A 17,037-nucleotide genomic window follows, 5' to 3' on the forward strand; every position below is an offset into this window, starting at 1 on the left:
CAGTGAGTGAATGTGACAAGTGATGAAGACTTGATGGGCCAGAACCTCACTATGTCTCTTATCGGTCTTTATGGGCAAAACTTGAAAATTGCTTTTCAAAGACATCAGATTCCGAATTATTGTTCATATGAAGATATGACAAACATTTACTTCAGATGCAATAAATATAAGGAGAGATTTATTTCCAGAAAACTTTCCGTGGCCTGAAGGACAGTTACTGAGGGAGCGTTCGTTTCCTTTTAAGGGCAATTTGCAAATATGCATGGCCGGCTCCGTATTATTGCAGCGTTTTGTCAAAGGGTATATCATTATATATTGCAATATTTTAGCAGAATCGACATGAGAAAACAGCAGCACTTTCTGAATGAAGGGACATTGTGATTTAAAAAAAGGAGTCGTTGAGACGGTAAGAGGCAGTGAATGATGTGGCGAGGCAGTGTGTGCAGCTGGAAAGCATACTTACCTGGCAGGGGAGAGACCATGATCAAGAAGGTGGTTCTCCCAGGACGAGGCTAGCCCATTGCACTTCGGGTGTGCTGACGCCTGCGATGTCCCCAAATGCGGGATACTCGACTGCAAAATTTGTGGTAGTGGGGGACTGCGTTCGCGCTCTCCCTGGCTTTACAATAAAAAATAGAATTTCAACAGCATTCTCTTTTCAGCTAAGCTGTCAAGTATATACCGTTATATATATCGTTTGCTTTGTTTTCAATTCTAACCGCTTTATTCCCAACACAGGGAGCTGTGACACAATACAACTCTGCATAATGGCCTATCAAATCGCATCATAACCATCCTAACGCTCACATTTCATTTCATCTTTACACTCACAGTTATATTCATCCTTACTACTAAGAAATTACACATTTTCCACAAAAAATCAACAATTAATACACCGCATACAAAAAAATGTTTCAAAGCTGCATGCCAACTCTGCACTTTGGCAAAATGTTCAACCTTATTCACTACAGAACAATCATACAGCACACAACCAGGCCATTCGGCCCATCGTGTCTCTGCCGGCTCTTTCAAAGGGCTATCCAATTAATCCTACTCCTCTCTTCTTTCACCAAAGCCCTGCAATTATTTTACCTTCAAATATTATCCAAATTACCTTTTTACCTTAGGTCACCTCGAGCTGGGGTGGGGAAGGCGGGGAACATCCTACTGTCGCCTCTGCTTCTTTGCAAATTTTCTTCAATCTGTGTCTCCTGGTTACTGACCCTTCCGACACTGGAAACAGTTTATCCTTATTTACTCATCACCTTGTATTTATATAGCGTCTTTAACATAGTGAAACGTCCCAAGGCACTCCACAGGAGTGTTAGCAAACTAAATTTGACACCCAGCCGCACAAGGAGACATTAGGACAGATGACCAAAAGCTTGCTCGAAAAGGTAGGTTTTAAGGAGCGTCTGAAAGGAGGAGAGAGAGAGAGGCGGAGAGGTTTCGGGAGGGAATTCCAGAGTTTAGGGCCTAGGCAGCTGAAAGCACGCCCGCCACCGGCGGAGCGAATAAAGTAGGGGATACGCAAGACGCCCAAATTGCATGATCACAGAGATCAAAGGCGACATGAGGGAAAATGTTCTTACGCAGCGAGCGGTTAGCATCTGGAATCACTGCTTGAAAGGGTGCTGGAGACAAATTCAATTGTGGCTTTCAGAAGAGAATTGGGTAAGTACCTGAAAGAAAAAGAATTTGCAGGGCTACGGGGAAAAGGCAGGGGGGTGGGACTAGCTGAAGTGCTCTTGCAGAGAGTCGGCACGGGCTCGACGGGCCGAATGGCCTCCCTCTGTGCTGCAATCGTTCTATTATATGACCTCGGAGGGTTGTAGGCAACGGTCCCTCTAATTTGTTTCTTTGGCCCGCACGCCCCGTCAACGGGCTGTGCGGCCCATTCAAAATTCAGCACGTGCACGTTTTTCTATTCAAAAGCCGGCTCACCGGATGCGCGGGACCTGCAGCGCTCTGCGTTTCCACGCGGCTTTAAAGAGTGCATTGGTTGCAGGGCTGGAGGAGGTTACAGGGAAAGGGGGGGGGCGATGCCGTGGAGGGATTTGAAAACAAGAGAATTTAAAAATCGAGGCGTTGCTGGACCATGAGCCAATGCAGGTCAGCGAGCACAGGGGGTGATGGGTAAATGGGACTTGGTGCGACTTAGGATACGGGCAGCAGAGTTCTTGGAGAAGTAACCCTTTCTGTTACTTCTTTATTTGTGGATGACGGCATGTGGTTAAGAAATAAGAAATAAGAGCAGGAGTAGGCCATGCGGCCCCTCGAGCCGGCTCCGCCATTCAATAAGATCATGGCCGGTCATCGACCTCAACTCCACTTTCCCGCTCGATCTCCATAACCCTAGAGTCCAAAAATCTATCAATCTCAGCCTTGAATATACCCAAAGACTCGGCATTCACAGCCCTCTGGGGCAGAGAACTCCAAAGGTTCACAACCTTCTGAGTGAAGAAATTCCTCCTCATCTCGGTCTTAAATGGCCTACCCCTTATCCTGAGACTATGCCCCCTAGTTCTAGACACTCCAGCCAGGGGAAACAACCTCTCAGTATCTACCCTGCCAACCCCCTTCAATGAGATCACCTCTCATTCTTCTAAACTGCCGAGAGTATAGGCCCATTCTACACAATCTCTCATCGTAGGACAGCCCTCTCATGTTGTTTGCAAAGGAAAATGCCACGGTTCTTAGAAGGTCCTGGTGATATTCCCTGCCACAGGACATCATTTTGATTTACGGCATGACTGAAACGGAACAGGAGAAAGTCTTACTGGAAGCACTGACCATGCTGGAGGAAGTTAGGATTGCTGCACCGTTGGCTCGAGTACCTCAATATTTCCAGTGTCTCCCTTACATATAACAACATTAAGGAACATTTAATTCCCAGCTCCGCGTTTAAGCTCTTAATGTGGCTTTTCCTTATATCATTTACTCACTATGAGGACAATGATCATACTGAAAAGAGTGAGAAAGATTGCAAACAAAAACAACAACAACACCAACAACAACTTGTCTTTATATAGCGTCTTTAACGTAGTAAAAACGTCCCAAGGCCCTTCACAGGACTATTATAAGACAAAAAATGTGAAACCCGCTTAAAGAAATGAAGGTGGGTTTGTTGGTGAAATATTTCAACCACAGTGAGTGAATGTGACAAGTGATGAAGACTTGATGGGCCAGAACCTCACTATGTCTCTTATCGGTCTTTATGGGCAAAACTTGAAAATTGCTTTTTCAAAGACATCAGATTCCGAATTATTGTTCATATGAAGATATGACAAACATTTACTTCAGATGCAATAAATATAAGGAGAGATTTATTTCCAGAAAACTTTCCGTGGCCTGAAGGACAGTTACTGAGGGAGCGTTCGTTTCCTTTTAAGGGCAATTTGCAAATATGCATGGCCGGCTCTGTATTATTGCAGCGTTTTGTCAAAGGGTATATCATTATATATTGCAATATTTTAGCAGAATCGACATGAGAAAACAGCAGCACTTTCTGAATGAAGGGACATTGTGATTTTAAAAAAGGAGTCGTTGAGACGGTAAGAGGCAGTGAATGATGTGGCGAGGCAGTGTGTGCAGCTGGAAAGCATACTTACCTGGCAGGGGAGAGACCATGATCAAGAAGGTGGTTCTCCCAGGACGAGGCTAGCCCATTGCACTTCGGGTGTGCTGACGCCTGCGATGTCCCCAAATGCGGGATACTCGACTGCAAAATTTGTGGTAGTGGGGGACTGCGTTCGCGCTCTCCCCTGGCTTTACAATAAAAAATAGAATTTCAACAGCATTCTCTTTTCAACTAAGCTGTCAAATATATATACCGTTATATATATCGTTTGCTTTGTTTTCAATTCTAACTGCGCTTTATTCCCAACACAGGGAGCTGTGACACAATACAACTCTGCATAATGGCCTATTCAAATCGCATCATAACCCATCCTAACGCTCACATTTCATTTCATCTTTACACTCACAGTTATATTCATCCTTACTACTAAGAAATTACACATTTTCCACAAAAAATCAACAATTATACACCGCATACAAAAAATGTTTCAAAGCTGCATGCCAACTCTGCACTTTGGCAAAATGTTCAACCTTATTCACTACAGAAACAATCATACAGCACACAACCAGGCCATTCGGCCCATCGTGTCTCTGCCGGCTCTTTCAAAGGGCTATCCAATTAATCCTACTCCTCTCTTCTTTCACCAAAGCCCTGCAATTATTTTACCTTCAAATATTATCCAAATTACCTTTTTACCTTAGGTCACCTCGAGCTGGGGTGGGGAAGGCGGGGAAACATCCTACTGTCGCCTCTGCTTCTTTTGCAAATTTTCTTCAATCTGTGTCTCCTGGTTACTGACCCTTCCGACACTGGAAACAGTTTATCCTTATTTACTCATCATCTTGTATTTATATAGCGTCTTTAACATAGTGAAACGTCCCAAGGCACTCCACAGGAGTGTTAGCAAACTAAATTTGACACCCAGCCGCACAAGGAGACATTAGGACAGATGACCAAAAGCTTGCTCGAAAAGGTAGGTTTTAAGGAGCGTCTGAAAGGAGGAGAGAGAGAGAGGCGGAGAGGTTTCGGGAGGGAATTCCAGAGTTTAGGGCCTAGGCAGCTGAAAGCACGCCCGCCACCGGCGGAGCGAATAAAGTAGGGGATACGCAAGACGCCCAAATTGCATGATCACAGAGATCAAAGGCGACATGAGGGAAAATGTTCTTACGCAGCGAGCGGTTAGCATCTGGAAATCACTGCTTGAAAGGGTGCTGGAGACAAATTCAATTGTGGCTTTCAGAAGAGAATTGGGTAAGTACCTGAAAGAAAAGAATTTGCAGGGCTACGGGGAAAAGGCAGGGGGGTGGGACTAGCTGAAGTGCTCTTGCAGAGAGTCGGCACGGGCTCGACGGGCCGAATGGCCTCCCTCTGTGCTGCAATCGTTCTATTATATGACCTCAGAGGGTTGTAGGCAACGGTCCCTCTAATTTGTTTCTTTGGCCCGCACGCCCCGTCAACGGGCTGTGCGGCCCATTCAAAATTCAGCACGTGCACGTTTTTTCTATTCAAAAGCCGGCTCACCGGATGCGCGGGACCTGCAGCGCTCTGCGTTTCCACGCGGCTTTAAAGAGTGCATTGGTTGCAGGGCTGGAGGAGGTTACAGGGAAAGGGGGGGGCGATGCCGTGGAGGGATTTGAAAACAAGAGAATTTAAAAATCGAGGCGTTGCTGGACCATGAGCCAATGCAGGTCAGCGAGCACAGGGGGTGATGGGTAAATGGGACTTGGTGCGACTTAGGATACGGGCAGCAGAGTTCTTGGAGAAGTAACCCTTTCTGTTACTTCTTTATTTGTGGATGACGGCATGTGGTTAAGAAATAAGAAATAAGAGCAGGAGTAGGCCATGCGGCCCCTCGAGCCGGCTCCGCCATTCAATAAGATCATGGCCGGTCATCGACCTCAACTCCACTTTCCCGCTCGATCTCCATAACCCTAGAGTCCAAAAATCTATCAATCTCAGCCTTGAATATACCCAAAGACTCGGCATTCACAGCCCTCTGGGGCAGAGAACTCCAAAGGTTCACAACCTTCTGAGTGAAGAAATTCCTCCTCATCTCGGTCTTAAATGGCCTACCCCTTATCCTGAGACTATGCCCCCTAGTTCTAGACACTCCAGCCAGGGGAAACAACCTCTCAGTATCTACCCTGCCAACCCCCTTCAATGAGATCACCTCTCATTCTTCTAAACTGCCGAGAGTATAGGCCCATTCTACACAATCTCTCATCGTAGGACAGCCCTCTCATGTTGTTTGCAAAGGAAAATGCCACGGTTCTTAGAAGGTCCTGGTGATATTCCCTGCCACAGGACATCATTTTGATTTACGGCATGACTGAAACGGAACAGGAGAAAGTCTTACTGGAAGCACTGACCATGCTGGAGGAAGTTAGGATTGCTGCACCGTTGGCTCGAGTACCTCAATATTTCCAGTGTCTCCCTTACATATAACAACATTAAGGAACATTTAATTCCCAGCTCCGCGTTTAAGCTCTTAATGTGGCTTTTCCTTATATCATTTACTCACTATGAGGACAATGATCATACTGAAAAGAGTGAGAAAGATTGCAAACAAAAACAACAACAACACCAACAACAACTTGTCTTTATATAGCGTCTTTAACGTAGTAAAAACGTCCCAAGGCCCTTCACAGGACTATTATAAGACAAAAAATGTGAAACCCGCTTAAAGAAATGAAGGTGGGTTTGTTGGTGAAATATTTCAACCACAGTGAGTGAATGTGACAAGTGATGAAGACTTGATGGGCCACAACCTCACTATGTCTCTTATCGGTCTTTATGGGCAAAACTTGAAAATTGCTTTTTCAAAGACATCAGATTCCGAATTATTGTTCATATGAAGATATGACAAACATTTACTTCAGATGCAATAAATATAAGGAGAGATTTATTTCCAGAAAACTTTCCGTGGCCTGAAGGACAGTTACTGAGGGAGCGTTCGTTTCCTTTTAAGGGCAATTTGCAAATATGCATGGCCGGCTCCGTATTATTGCAGCGTTTTGTCAAAGGGTATATCATTATATATTGCAATATTTTAGCAGAATCGACATGAGAAAACAGCAGCACTTTCTGAATGAAGGGACATTGTGATTTTAAAAAAGGAGTCGTTGAGACGGTAAGAGGCAGTGAATGATGTGGCGAGGCAGTGTGTGCAGCTGGAAAGCATACTTACCTGGCAGGGGAGAGACCATGATCAAGAAGGTGGTTCTCCCAGGACGAGGCTAGCCCATTGCACTTCGGGTGTGCTGACGCCTGCGATGTCCCCAAATGCGGGATACTCGACTGCAAAATTTGTGGTAGTGGGGGACTGCGTTCGCGCTCTCCCCTGGCTTTACAATAAAAAATAGAATTTCAACAGCATTCTCTTTTCAGCTAAGCTGTCAAGTATATACCGTTATATATATCGTTTGCTTTGTTTTCAATTCTAACCGCTTTATTCCCAACACAGGGAGCTGTGACACAATACAACTCTGCATAATGGCCTATTCAAATCGCATCATAACCCATCCTAACGCTCACATTTCATTTCATCTTTACACTCACAGTTATATTCATCCTTACTACTAAGAAATTACACATTTTCCACAAAAAATCAACAATTATACACCGCATACAAAAAATGTTTCAAAGCTGCATGCCAACTCTGCACTTTGGCAAAATGTTCAACCTTATTCACTACAGAAACAATCATACAGCACACAACCAGGCCATTCGGCCCATCGTGTCTCTGCCGGCTCTTTCAAAGGGCTATCCAATTAATCCTACTCCTCTCTTCTTTCACCAAAGCCCTGCAATTATTTTACCTTCAAATATTATCCAAATTACCTTTTTACCTTAGGTCACCTCGAGCTGGGGTGGGGAAGGCGGGGAAACATCCTACTGTCGCCTCTGCTTCTTTTGCAAATTTTCTTCAATCTGTGTCTCCTGGTTACTGACCCTTCCGACACTGGAAACAGTTTATCCTTATTTACTCATCACCTTGTATTTATATAGCGTCTTTAACATAGTGAAACGTCCCAAGGCACTCCACAGGAGTGTTAGCAAACTAAATTTGACACCCAGCCGCACAAGGAGACATTAGGACAGATGACCAAAAGCTTGCTCGAAAAGGTAGGTTTTAAGGAGCGTCTGAAAGGAGGAGAGAGAGAGAGGCGGAGAGGTTTCGGGAGGGAATTCCAGAGTTTAGGGCCTAGGCAGCTGAAAGCACGCCCGCCACCGGCGGAGCGAATAAAGTAGGGGATACGCAAGACGCCCAAATTGCATGATCACAGAGATCAAAGGCGACATGAGGGAAAATGTTCTTACGCAGCGAGCGGTTAGCATCTGGAAATCACTGCTTGAAAGGGTGCTGGAGACAAATTCAATTGTGGCTTTCAGAAGAGAATTGGGTAAGTACCTGAAAGAAAAGAATTTGCAGGGCTACGGGGAAAAGGCAGGGGGGTGGGACTAGCTGAAGTGCTCTTGCAGAGAGTCGGCACGGGCTCGACGGGCCGAATGGCCTCCCTCTGTGCTGCAATCGTTCTATTATATGACCTCGGAGGGTTGTAGGCAACGGTCCCTCTAATTTGTTTCTTTGGCCCGCACGCCCCGTCAACGGGCTGTGCGGCCCATTCAAAATTCAGCACGTGCACGTTTTTTCTATTCAAAAGCCGGCTCACCGGATGCGCGGGACCTGCAGCGCTCTGCGTTTCCACGCGGCTTTAAAGAGTGCATTGGTTGCAGGGCTGGAGGAGGTTACAGGGAAAGGGGGGGGCGATGCCGTGGAGGGATTTGAAAACAAGAGAATTTAAAAATCGAGGCGTTGCTGGACCATGAGCCAATGCAGGTCAGCGAGCACAGGGGGTGATGGGTAAATGGGACTTGGTGCGACTTAGGATACGGGCAGCAGAGTTCTTGGAGAAGTAACCCTTTCTGTTACTTCTTTATTTGTGGATGACGGCATGTGGTTAAGAAATAAGAAATAAGAGCAGGAGTAGGCCATGCGGCCCCTCGAGCCGGCTCCGCCATTCAATAAGATCATGGCCGGTCATCGACCTCAACTCCACTTTCCCGCTCGATCTCCATAACCCTAGAGTCCAAAAATCTATCAATCTCAGCCTTGAATATACCCAAAGACTCGGCATTCACAGCCCTCTGGGGCAGAGAACTCCAAAGGTTCACAACCTTCTGAGTGAAGAAATTCCTCCTCATCTCGGTCTTAAATGGCCTACCCCTTATCCTGAGACTATGCCCCCTAGTTCTAGACACTCCAGCCAGGGGAAACAACCTCTCAGTATCTACCCTGCCAACCCCCTTCAATGAGATCACCTCTCATTCTTCTAAACTGCCGAGAGTATAGGCCCATTCTACACAATCTCTCATCGTAGGACAGCCCTCTCATGTTGTTTGCAAAGGAAAATGCCACGGTTCTTAGAAGGTCCTGGTGATATTCCCTGCCACAGGACATCATTTTGATTTACGGCATGACTGAAACGGAACAGGAGAAAGTCTTACTGGAAGCACTGACCATGCTGGAGGAAGTTAGGATTGCTGCACCGTTGGCTCGAGTACCTCAATATTTCCAGTGTCTCCCTTACATATAACAACATTAAGGAACATTTAATTCCCAGCTCCGCGTTTAAGCTCTTAATGTGGCTTTTCCTTATATCATTTACTCACTATGAGGACAATGATCATACTGAAAAGAGTGAGAAAGATTGCAAACAAAAACAACAACAACACCAACAACAACTTGTCTTTATATAGCGTCTTTAACGTAGTAAAAACGTCCCAAGGCCCTTCACAGGACTATTATAAGACAAAAAATGTGAAACCCGCTTAAAGAAATGAAGGTGAGTTTGTTGGTGAAATATTTCAACCACAGTGAGTGAATGTGACAAGTGATGAAGACTTGATGGGCCAGAACCTCACTATGTCTCTTATCGGTCTTTATGGGCAAAACTTGAAAATTGCTTTTTCAAAGACATCAGATTCCGAATTATTGTTCATATGAAGATATGACAAACATTTACTTCAGATGCAATAAATATAAGGAGAGATTTATTTCCAGAAAACTTTCCGTGGCCTGAAGGACAGTTACTGAGGGAGCGTTCGTTTCCTTTTAAGGGCAATATGCAAATATGCATGGCCGGCTCTGTATTATTGCAGCGTTTTGTCAAAGGGTATATCATTATATATTGCAATATTTTAGCAGAATCGACATGAGAAAACAGCAGCACTTTCTGAATGAAGGGACATTGTGATTTTAAAAAAGGAGTCGTTGAGACGGTAAGAGGTAGTGAATGATGTGGCGAGGCAGTGTGTGCAGCTGGAAAGCATACTTACCTGGCAGGGGAGACACCATGATCAAGAAGGTGGTTCTCCCAGGACGAGGCTAGCCCATTGCACTTCGGGTGTGCTGACGCCTGCGATGTCCCCAAATGCGGGATACTCGACTGCAAAATTTGTGGTAGTGGGGGACTGCGTTCGCGCTCTCCCCTGGCTTTACAATAAAAAATAGAATTTCAACAGCATTCTCTTTTCAACTAAGCTGTCAAATATATATACCGTTATATATATCGTTTGCTTTGTTTTCAATTCTAACTGCGCTTTATTCCCAACACAGGGAGCTGTGACACAATACAACTCTGCATAATGGCCTATTCAAATCGCATCATAACCCATCCTAACGCTCACATTTCATTTCATCTTTACACTCACAGTTATATTCATCCTTACTACTAAGAAATTACACATTTTCCACAAAAGATCAACAATTATACACCGCATACAAAAAATGTTTCAAAGCTGCATGCCAACTCTGCACTTTGGCAAAATGTTCAACCTTATTCACTACAGAAACAATCATACAGCACACAACCAGGCCATTCGGCCCATCGTGTCTCTGCCGGCTCTTTCAAAGGGCTATCCAATTAATCCTACTCCTCTCTTCTTTCACCAAAGCCCTGCAATTATTTTACCTTCAAATATTATCCAAATTACCTTTTTACCTTAGGTCACCTCGAGCTGGGGTGGGGAAGGCGGGGAAACATCCTACTGTCGCCTCTGCTTCTTTTGCAAATTTTCTTCAATCTGTGTCTCCTGGTTACTGACCCTTCCGACACTGGAAACAGTTTATCCTTATTTACTCATCATCTTGTATTTATATAGCGTCTTTAACATAGTGAAACGTCCCAAGGCACTCCACAGGAGTGTTAGCAAACTAAATTTGACACCCAGCCGCACAAGGAGACATTAGGACAGATGACCAAAAGCTTGCTCGAAAAGGTAGGTTTTAAGGAGCGTCTGAAAGGAGGAGAGAGAGAGAGGCGGAGAGGTTTCGGGAGGGAATTCCAGAGTTTAGGGCCTAGGCAGCTGAAAGCACGCCCGCCACCGGTGGAGCGAATAAAGTAGGGGATACGCAAGACGCCCAAATTGCATGATCACAGAGATCAAAGGCGACATGAGGGAAAATGTTCTTACGCAGCGAGCGGTTAGCATCTGGAAATCACTGCTTGAAAGGGTGCTGGAGACAAATTCAATTGTGGCTTTCAGAAGAGAATTGGGTAAGTACCTGAAAGAAAAGAATTTGCAGGGCTACGGGGAAAAGGCAGGGGGGTGGGACTAGCTGAAGTGCTCTTGCAGAGAGTCGGCACGGGCTCGACGGGCCGAATGGCCTCCCTCTGTGCTGCAATCGTTCTATTATATGACCTCGGAGGGTTGTAGGCAACGGTCCCTCTAATTTGTTTCTTTGGCCCGCACGCCCCGTCAACGGGCTGTGCGGCCCATTCAAAATTCAGCACGTGCACGTTTTTTCTATTCAAAAGCCGGCTCACCGGATGCGCGGGACCTGCAGCGCTCTGCGTTTCCACGCGGCTTTAAAGAGTGCATTGGTTGCAGGGCTGGAGGAGGTTACAGGGAAAGGGGGGGCGATGCCGTGGAGGGATTTGAAAACAAGAGAATTTAAAAATCGAGGCGTTGCTGGACCATGAGCCAATGCAGGTCAGCGAGCACAGGGGGTGATGGGTAAATGGGACTTGGTGCGACTTAGGATACGGGCAGCAGAGTTCTTGGAGAAGTAACCCTTTCTGTTACTTCTTTATTTGTGGATGACGGCATGTGGTTAAGAAATAAGAAATAAGAGCAGGAGTAGGCCATGCGGCCCCTCGAGCCGGCTCCGCCATTCAATAAGATCATGGCCGGTCATCGACCTCAACTCCACTTTCCCGCTCGATCTCCATAACCCTAGAGTCCAAAAATCTATCAATCTCAGCCTTGAATATACCCAAAGACTCGGCATTCACAGCCCTCTGGGGCAGAGAACTCCAAAGGTTCACAACCTTCTGAGTGAAGAAATTCCTCCTCATCTCGGTCTTAAATGGCCTACCCCTTATCCTGAGACTATGCCCCCTAGTTCTAGACACTCCAGCCAGGGGAAACAACCTCTCAGTATCTACCCTGCCAACCCCCTTCAATGAGATCACCTCTCATTCTTCTAAACTGCCGAGAGTATAGGCCCATTCTACACAATCTCTCATCGTAGGACAGCCCTCTCATGTTGTTTGCAAAGGAAAATGCCACGGTTCTTAGAAGGTCCTGGTGATATTCCCTGCCACAGGACATCATTTTGATTTACGGCATGACTGAAACGGAACAGGAGAAAGTCTTACTGGAAGCACTGACCATGCTGGAGGAAGTTAGGATTGCTGCACCGTTGGCTCGAGTACCTCAATATTTCCAGTGTCTCCCTTACATATAACAACATTAAGGAACATTTAATTCCCAGCTCCGCGTTTAAGCTCTTAATGTGGCTTTTCCTTATATCATTTACTCACTATGAGGACAATGATCATACTGAAAAGAGTGAGAAAGATTGCAAACAAAAACAACAACAACACCAACAACAACTTGTCTTTATATAGCGTCTTTAACGTAGTAAAAACGTCCCAAGGCCCTTCACAGGACTATTATAAGACAAAAAATGTGAAACCCGCTTAAAGAAATGAAGGTGGGTTTGTTGGTGAAATATTTCAACCACAGTGAGTGAATGTGACAAGTGATGAAGACTTGATGGGCCAGAACCTCACTATGTCTCTTATCGGTCTTTATGGGCAAAACTTGAAAATTGCTTTTTCAAAGACATCAGATTCCGAATTATTGTTCATATGAAGATATGACAAACATTTACTTCAGATGCAATAAATATAAGGAGAGATTTATTTCCAGAAAACTTTCCGTGGCCTGAAGGACAGTTACTGAGGGAGCGTTCGTTTCCTTTTAAGGGCAATTTGCAAATATGCATGGCCGGCTCCGTATTATTGCAGCGTTTTGTCAAAGGGTATATCATTATATATTGCAATATTTTAGCAGAATCGACATGAGAAAACAGCAGCACTTTCTGAATGAAGGGACATTGTGATTTTAAAAAAGGAGTCGTTGAGACGGTAAGAGGCAGTGAATGATGTGGCGAGGCAGTGTGTGCAGCTGGAAAGCATACTTACCTGGCAGGGGAGAGACCATGATCAAGAAGGTGGTTCTCCCAGGACGAGGCTAGCCCATTGCACTTCGGGTGTGCTGACGCCTGCGATGTCCCCAAATGCGGGATACTCGACTGCAAAATTTGTGGTAGTGGGGGACTGCGTTCGCGCTCTCCCCTGGCTTTACAATAAAAAATAGAATTTCAACAGCATTCTCTTTTCAGCTAAGCTGTCAAGTATATACCGTTATATATATCGTTTGCTTTGTTTTCAATTCTAACCGCTTTATTCCCAACACAGGGAGCTGTGACACAATACAACTCTGCATAATGGCCTATTCAAATCGCATCATAACCCATCCTAACGCTCACATTTCATTTCATCTTTACACTCACAGTTATATTCATCCTTACTACTAAGAAATTACACATTTTCCACAAAAGATCAACAATTATACACCGCATACAAAAAATGTTTCAAAGCTGCATGCCAACTCTGCACTTTGGCAAAATGTTCAACCTTATTCACTACAGAAACAATCATACAGCACACAACCAGGCCATTCGGCCCATCGTGTCTCTGCCGGCTCTTTCAAAGGGCTATCCAATTAATCCTACTCCTCTCTTCTTTCACCAAAGCCCTGCAATTATTTTACCTTCAAATATTATCCAAATTACCTTTTTACCTTAGGTCACCTCGAGCTGGGGTGGGGAAGGCGGGGAAACATCCTACTGTCGCCTCTGCTTCTTTTGCAAATTTTCTTCAATCTGTGTCTCCTGGTTACTGACCCTTCCGACACTGGAAACAGTTTATCCTTATTTACTCATCACCTTGTATTTATATAGCGTCTTTAACATAGTGAAACGTCCCAAGGCACTCCACAGGAGTGTTAGCAAACTAAATTTGACACCCAGCCGCACAAGGAGACATTAGGACAGATGACCAAAAGCTTGCTCGAAAAGGTAGGTTTTAAGGAGCGTCTGAAAGGAGGAGAGAGAGAGAGGCGGAGAGGTTTCGGGAGGGAATTCCAGAGTTTAGGGCCTAGGCAGCTGAAAGCACGCCCGCCACCGGCGGAGCGAATAAAGTAGGGGATACGCAAGACGCCCAAATTGCATGATCACAGAGATCAAAGGCGACATGAGGGAAAATGTTCTTACGCAGCGAGCGGTTAGCATCTGGAAATCACTGCTTGAAAGGGTGCTGGAGACAAATTCAATTGTGGCTTTCAGAAGAGAATTGGGTAAGTACCTGAAAGAAAAGAATTTGCAGGGCTACGGGGAAAAGGCAGGGGGGTGGGACTAGCTGAAGTGCTCTTGCAGAGAGTCGGCACGGGCTCGACGGGCCGAATGGCCTCCCTCTGTGCTGCAATCGTTCTATTATATGACCTCGGAGGGTTGTAGGCAACGGTCCCTCTAATTTGTTTCTTTGGCCCGCACGCCCCGTCAACGGGCTGTGCGGCCCATTCAAAATTCAGCACGTGCACGTTTTTTCTATTCAAAAGCCGGCTCACCGGATGCGCGGGACCTGCAGCGCTCTGCATTTCCACGCGGCTTTAAAGAGTGCATTGGTTGCAGGGCTGGAGGAGGTTACAGGGAAAGGGGGGGGCGATGCCGTGGAGGGATTTGAAAACAAGAGAATTTAAAAATCGAGGCATTGCTGGACCATGAGCCAATGCAGGTCAGCGAGCACAGGGGGTGATGGGTAAATGGGACTTGGTGCGACTTAGGATACGGGCAGCAGAGTTCTTGGAGAAGTAACCCTTTCTGTTACTTCTTTATTTGTGGATGACGGCATGTGGTTAAGAAATAAGAAATAAGAGCAGGAGTAGGCCATGCGGCCCCTCGAGCCGGCTCCGCCATTCAATAAGATCATGGCCGGTCATCGACCTCAACTCCACTTTCCCGCTCGATCTCCATAACCCTAGAGTCCAAAAATCTATCAATCTCAGCCTTGAATATACCCAAAGACTCGGCATTCACAGCCCTCTGGGGCAGAGAACTCCAAAGGTTCACAACCTTCTGAGTGAAGAAATTCCTCCTCATCTCGGTCTTAAATGGCCTACCCCTTATCCTGAGACTATGCCCCCTAGTTCTAGACACTCCAGCCAGGGGAAACAACCTCTCAGTATCTACCCTGCCAACCCCCTTCAATGAGATCACCTCTCATTCTTCTAAACTGCCGAGAGTATAGGCCCATTCTACACAATCTCTCATCGTAGGACAGCCCTCTCATGTTGTTTGCAAAGGAAAATGCCACGGTTCTTAGAAGGTCCTGGTGATATTCCCTGCCACAGGACATCATTTTGATTTACGGCATGACTGAAACGGAACAGGAGAAAGTCTTACTGGAAGCACTGACCATGCTGGAGGAAGTTAGGATTGCTGCACCGTTGGCTCGAGTACCTCAATATTTCCAGTGTCTCCCTTACATATAACAACATTAAGGAACATTTAATTCCCAGCTCCGCGTTTAAGCTCTTAATGTGGCTTTTCCTTATATCATTTACTCACTATGAGGACAATGATCATACTGAAAAGAGTGAGAAAGATTGCAAACAAAAACAACAACAACACCAACAACAACTTGTCTTTATATAGCGTCTTTAACGTAGTAAAAACGTCCCAAGGCCCTTCACAGGACTATTATAAGACAAAAAATGTGAAACCCGCTTAAAGAAATGAAGGTGGGTTTGTTGGTGAAATATTTCAACCACAGTGAGTGAATGTGACAAGTGATGAAGACTTGATGGGCCAGAACCTCACTATGTCTCTTATCGGTCTTTATGGGCAAAACTTGAAAATTGCTTTTTCAAAGACATCAGATTCCGAATTATTGTTCATATGAAGATATGACAAACATTTACTTCAGATGCAATAAATATAAGGAGAGATTTATTTCCAGAAAACTTTCCGTGGCCTGAAGGACAGTTACTGAGGGAGCGTTCGTTTCCTTTTAAGGGCAATATGCAAATATGCATGGCCGGCTCTGTATTATTGCAGCGTTTTGTCAAAGGGTATATCATTATATATTGCAATATTTTAGCAGAATCGACATGAGAAAACAGCAGCACTTTCTGAATGAAGGGACATTGTGATTTTAAAAAAGGAGTCGTTGAGACGGTAAGAGGTAGTGAATGATGTGGCGAGGCAGTGTGTGCAGCTGGAAAGCATACTTACCTGGCAGGGGAGACACCATGATCAAGAAGGTGGTTCTCCCAGGACGAGGCTAGCCCATTGCACTTCGGGTGTGCTGACGCCTGCGATGTCCCCAAATGCGGGATACTCGACTGCAAAATTTGTGGTAGTGGGGGACTGCGTTCGCGCTCTCCCCTGGCTTTACAATAAAAAATAGAATTTCAACAGCATTCTCTTTTCAACTAAGCTGTCAAATATATATACCGTTATATATATCGTTTGCTTTGTTTTCAATTCTAACTGCGCTTTATTCCCAACACAGGGAGCTGTGACACAATACAACTCTGCATAATGGCCTATTCAAATCGCATCATAACCCATCCTAACGCTCACATTTCATTTCATCTTTACACTCACAGTTATATTCATCCTTACTACTAAGAAATTACACATTTTCCACAAAAGATCAACAATTATACACCGCATACAAAAAATGTTTCAAAGCTGCATGCCAACTCTGCACTTTGGCAAAATGTTCAACCTTATTCACTACAGAAACAATCATACAGCACACAACCAGGCCATTCGGCCCATCGTGTCTCTGCCGGCTCTTTCAAAGGGCTATCCAATTAATCCTACTCCTCTCTTCTTTCACCAAAGCCCTGCAATTATTTTACCTTCAAATATTATCCAAATTACCTTTTTACCTTAGGTCACCTCGAGCTGGGGTGGGGAAGGCGGGGAAACATCCTACTGTCGCCTCTGCTTCTTTTGCAAATTTTCTTCAATCTGTGTCTCCTGGTTACTGACCCTTCCGACACTGGAAACAGTTTATCCTTATTTACTCATCATC

The 17,037-nt window shown here is 45.2% G+C and overlaps 6 non-coding genes across 6 annotated transcripts; all 6 read left to right on the plus strand.

The window, feature by feature from the left end:
* The first annotated feature begins 455 nt into the window (after positions 1-455).
* LOC147080624 (U1 spliceosomal RNA) lies at positions 456-619 on the plus strand. Its single transcript, XR_015077179.1, has one exon. It is a non-coding gene; the product is annotated as a U1 spliceosomal RNA (small nuclear RNA).
* A 2,984-nt stretch (positions 620-3,603) lies between these two features.
* LOC147080625 (U1 spliceosomal RNA) lies at positions 3,604-3,767 on the plus strand. Its single transcript, XR_015077174.1, has one exon. It is a non-coding gene; the product is annotated as a U1 spliceosomal RNA (small nuclear RNA).
* A 2,992-nt stretch (positions 3,768-6,759) lies between these two features.
* Positions 6,760-6,923, plus strand: LOC147080626 (U1 spliceosomal RNA). The gene has a single exon (XR_015077180.1). It is a non-coding gene; the product is annotated as a U1 spliceosomal RNA (small nuclear RNA).
* Positions 6,924-9,911: 2,988 nt separating this feature from the next.
* LOC147080627 (U1 spliceosomal RNA) lies at positions 9,912-10,075 on the plus strand. The gene has a single exon (XR_015077175.1). It is a non-coding gene; the product is annotated as a U1 spliceosomal RNA (small nuclear RNA).
* A 2,991-nt stretch (positions 10,076-13,066) lies between these two features.
* On the plus strand, positions 13,067-13,230 carry LOC147080628 (U1 spliceosomal RNA). The gene has a single exon (XR_015077181.1). It is a non-coding gene; the product is annotated as a U1 spliceosomal RNA (small nuclear RNA).
* A 2,988-nt stretch (positions 13,231-16,218) lies between these two features.
* LOC147080629 (U1 spliceosomal RNA) lies at positions 16,219-16,382 on the plus strand. Its single transcript, XR_015077176.1, has one exon. It is a non-coding gene; the product is annotated as a U1 spliceosomal RNA (small nuclear RNA).
* Positions 16,383-17,037: the final 655 nt, after the last annotated feature.

This window comes from Somniosus microcephalus, unplaced genomic scaffold, assembly GCF_052327205.1.
Source record: "Somniosus microcephalus isolate GS21.2 unplaced genomic scaffold, FLI_Smic_1.0 scaffold1374, whole genome shotgun sequence".
Taxonomy (NCBI): Eukaryota; Metazoa; Chordata; class Chondrichthyes; order Squaliformes; family Somniosidae; genus Somniosus; species Somniosus microcephalus.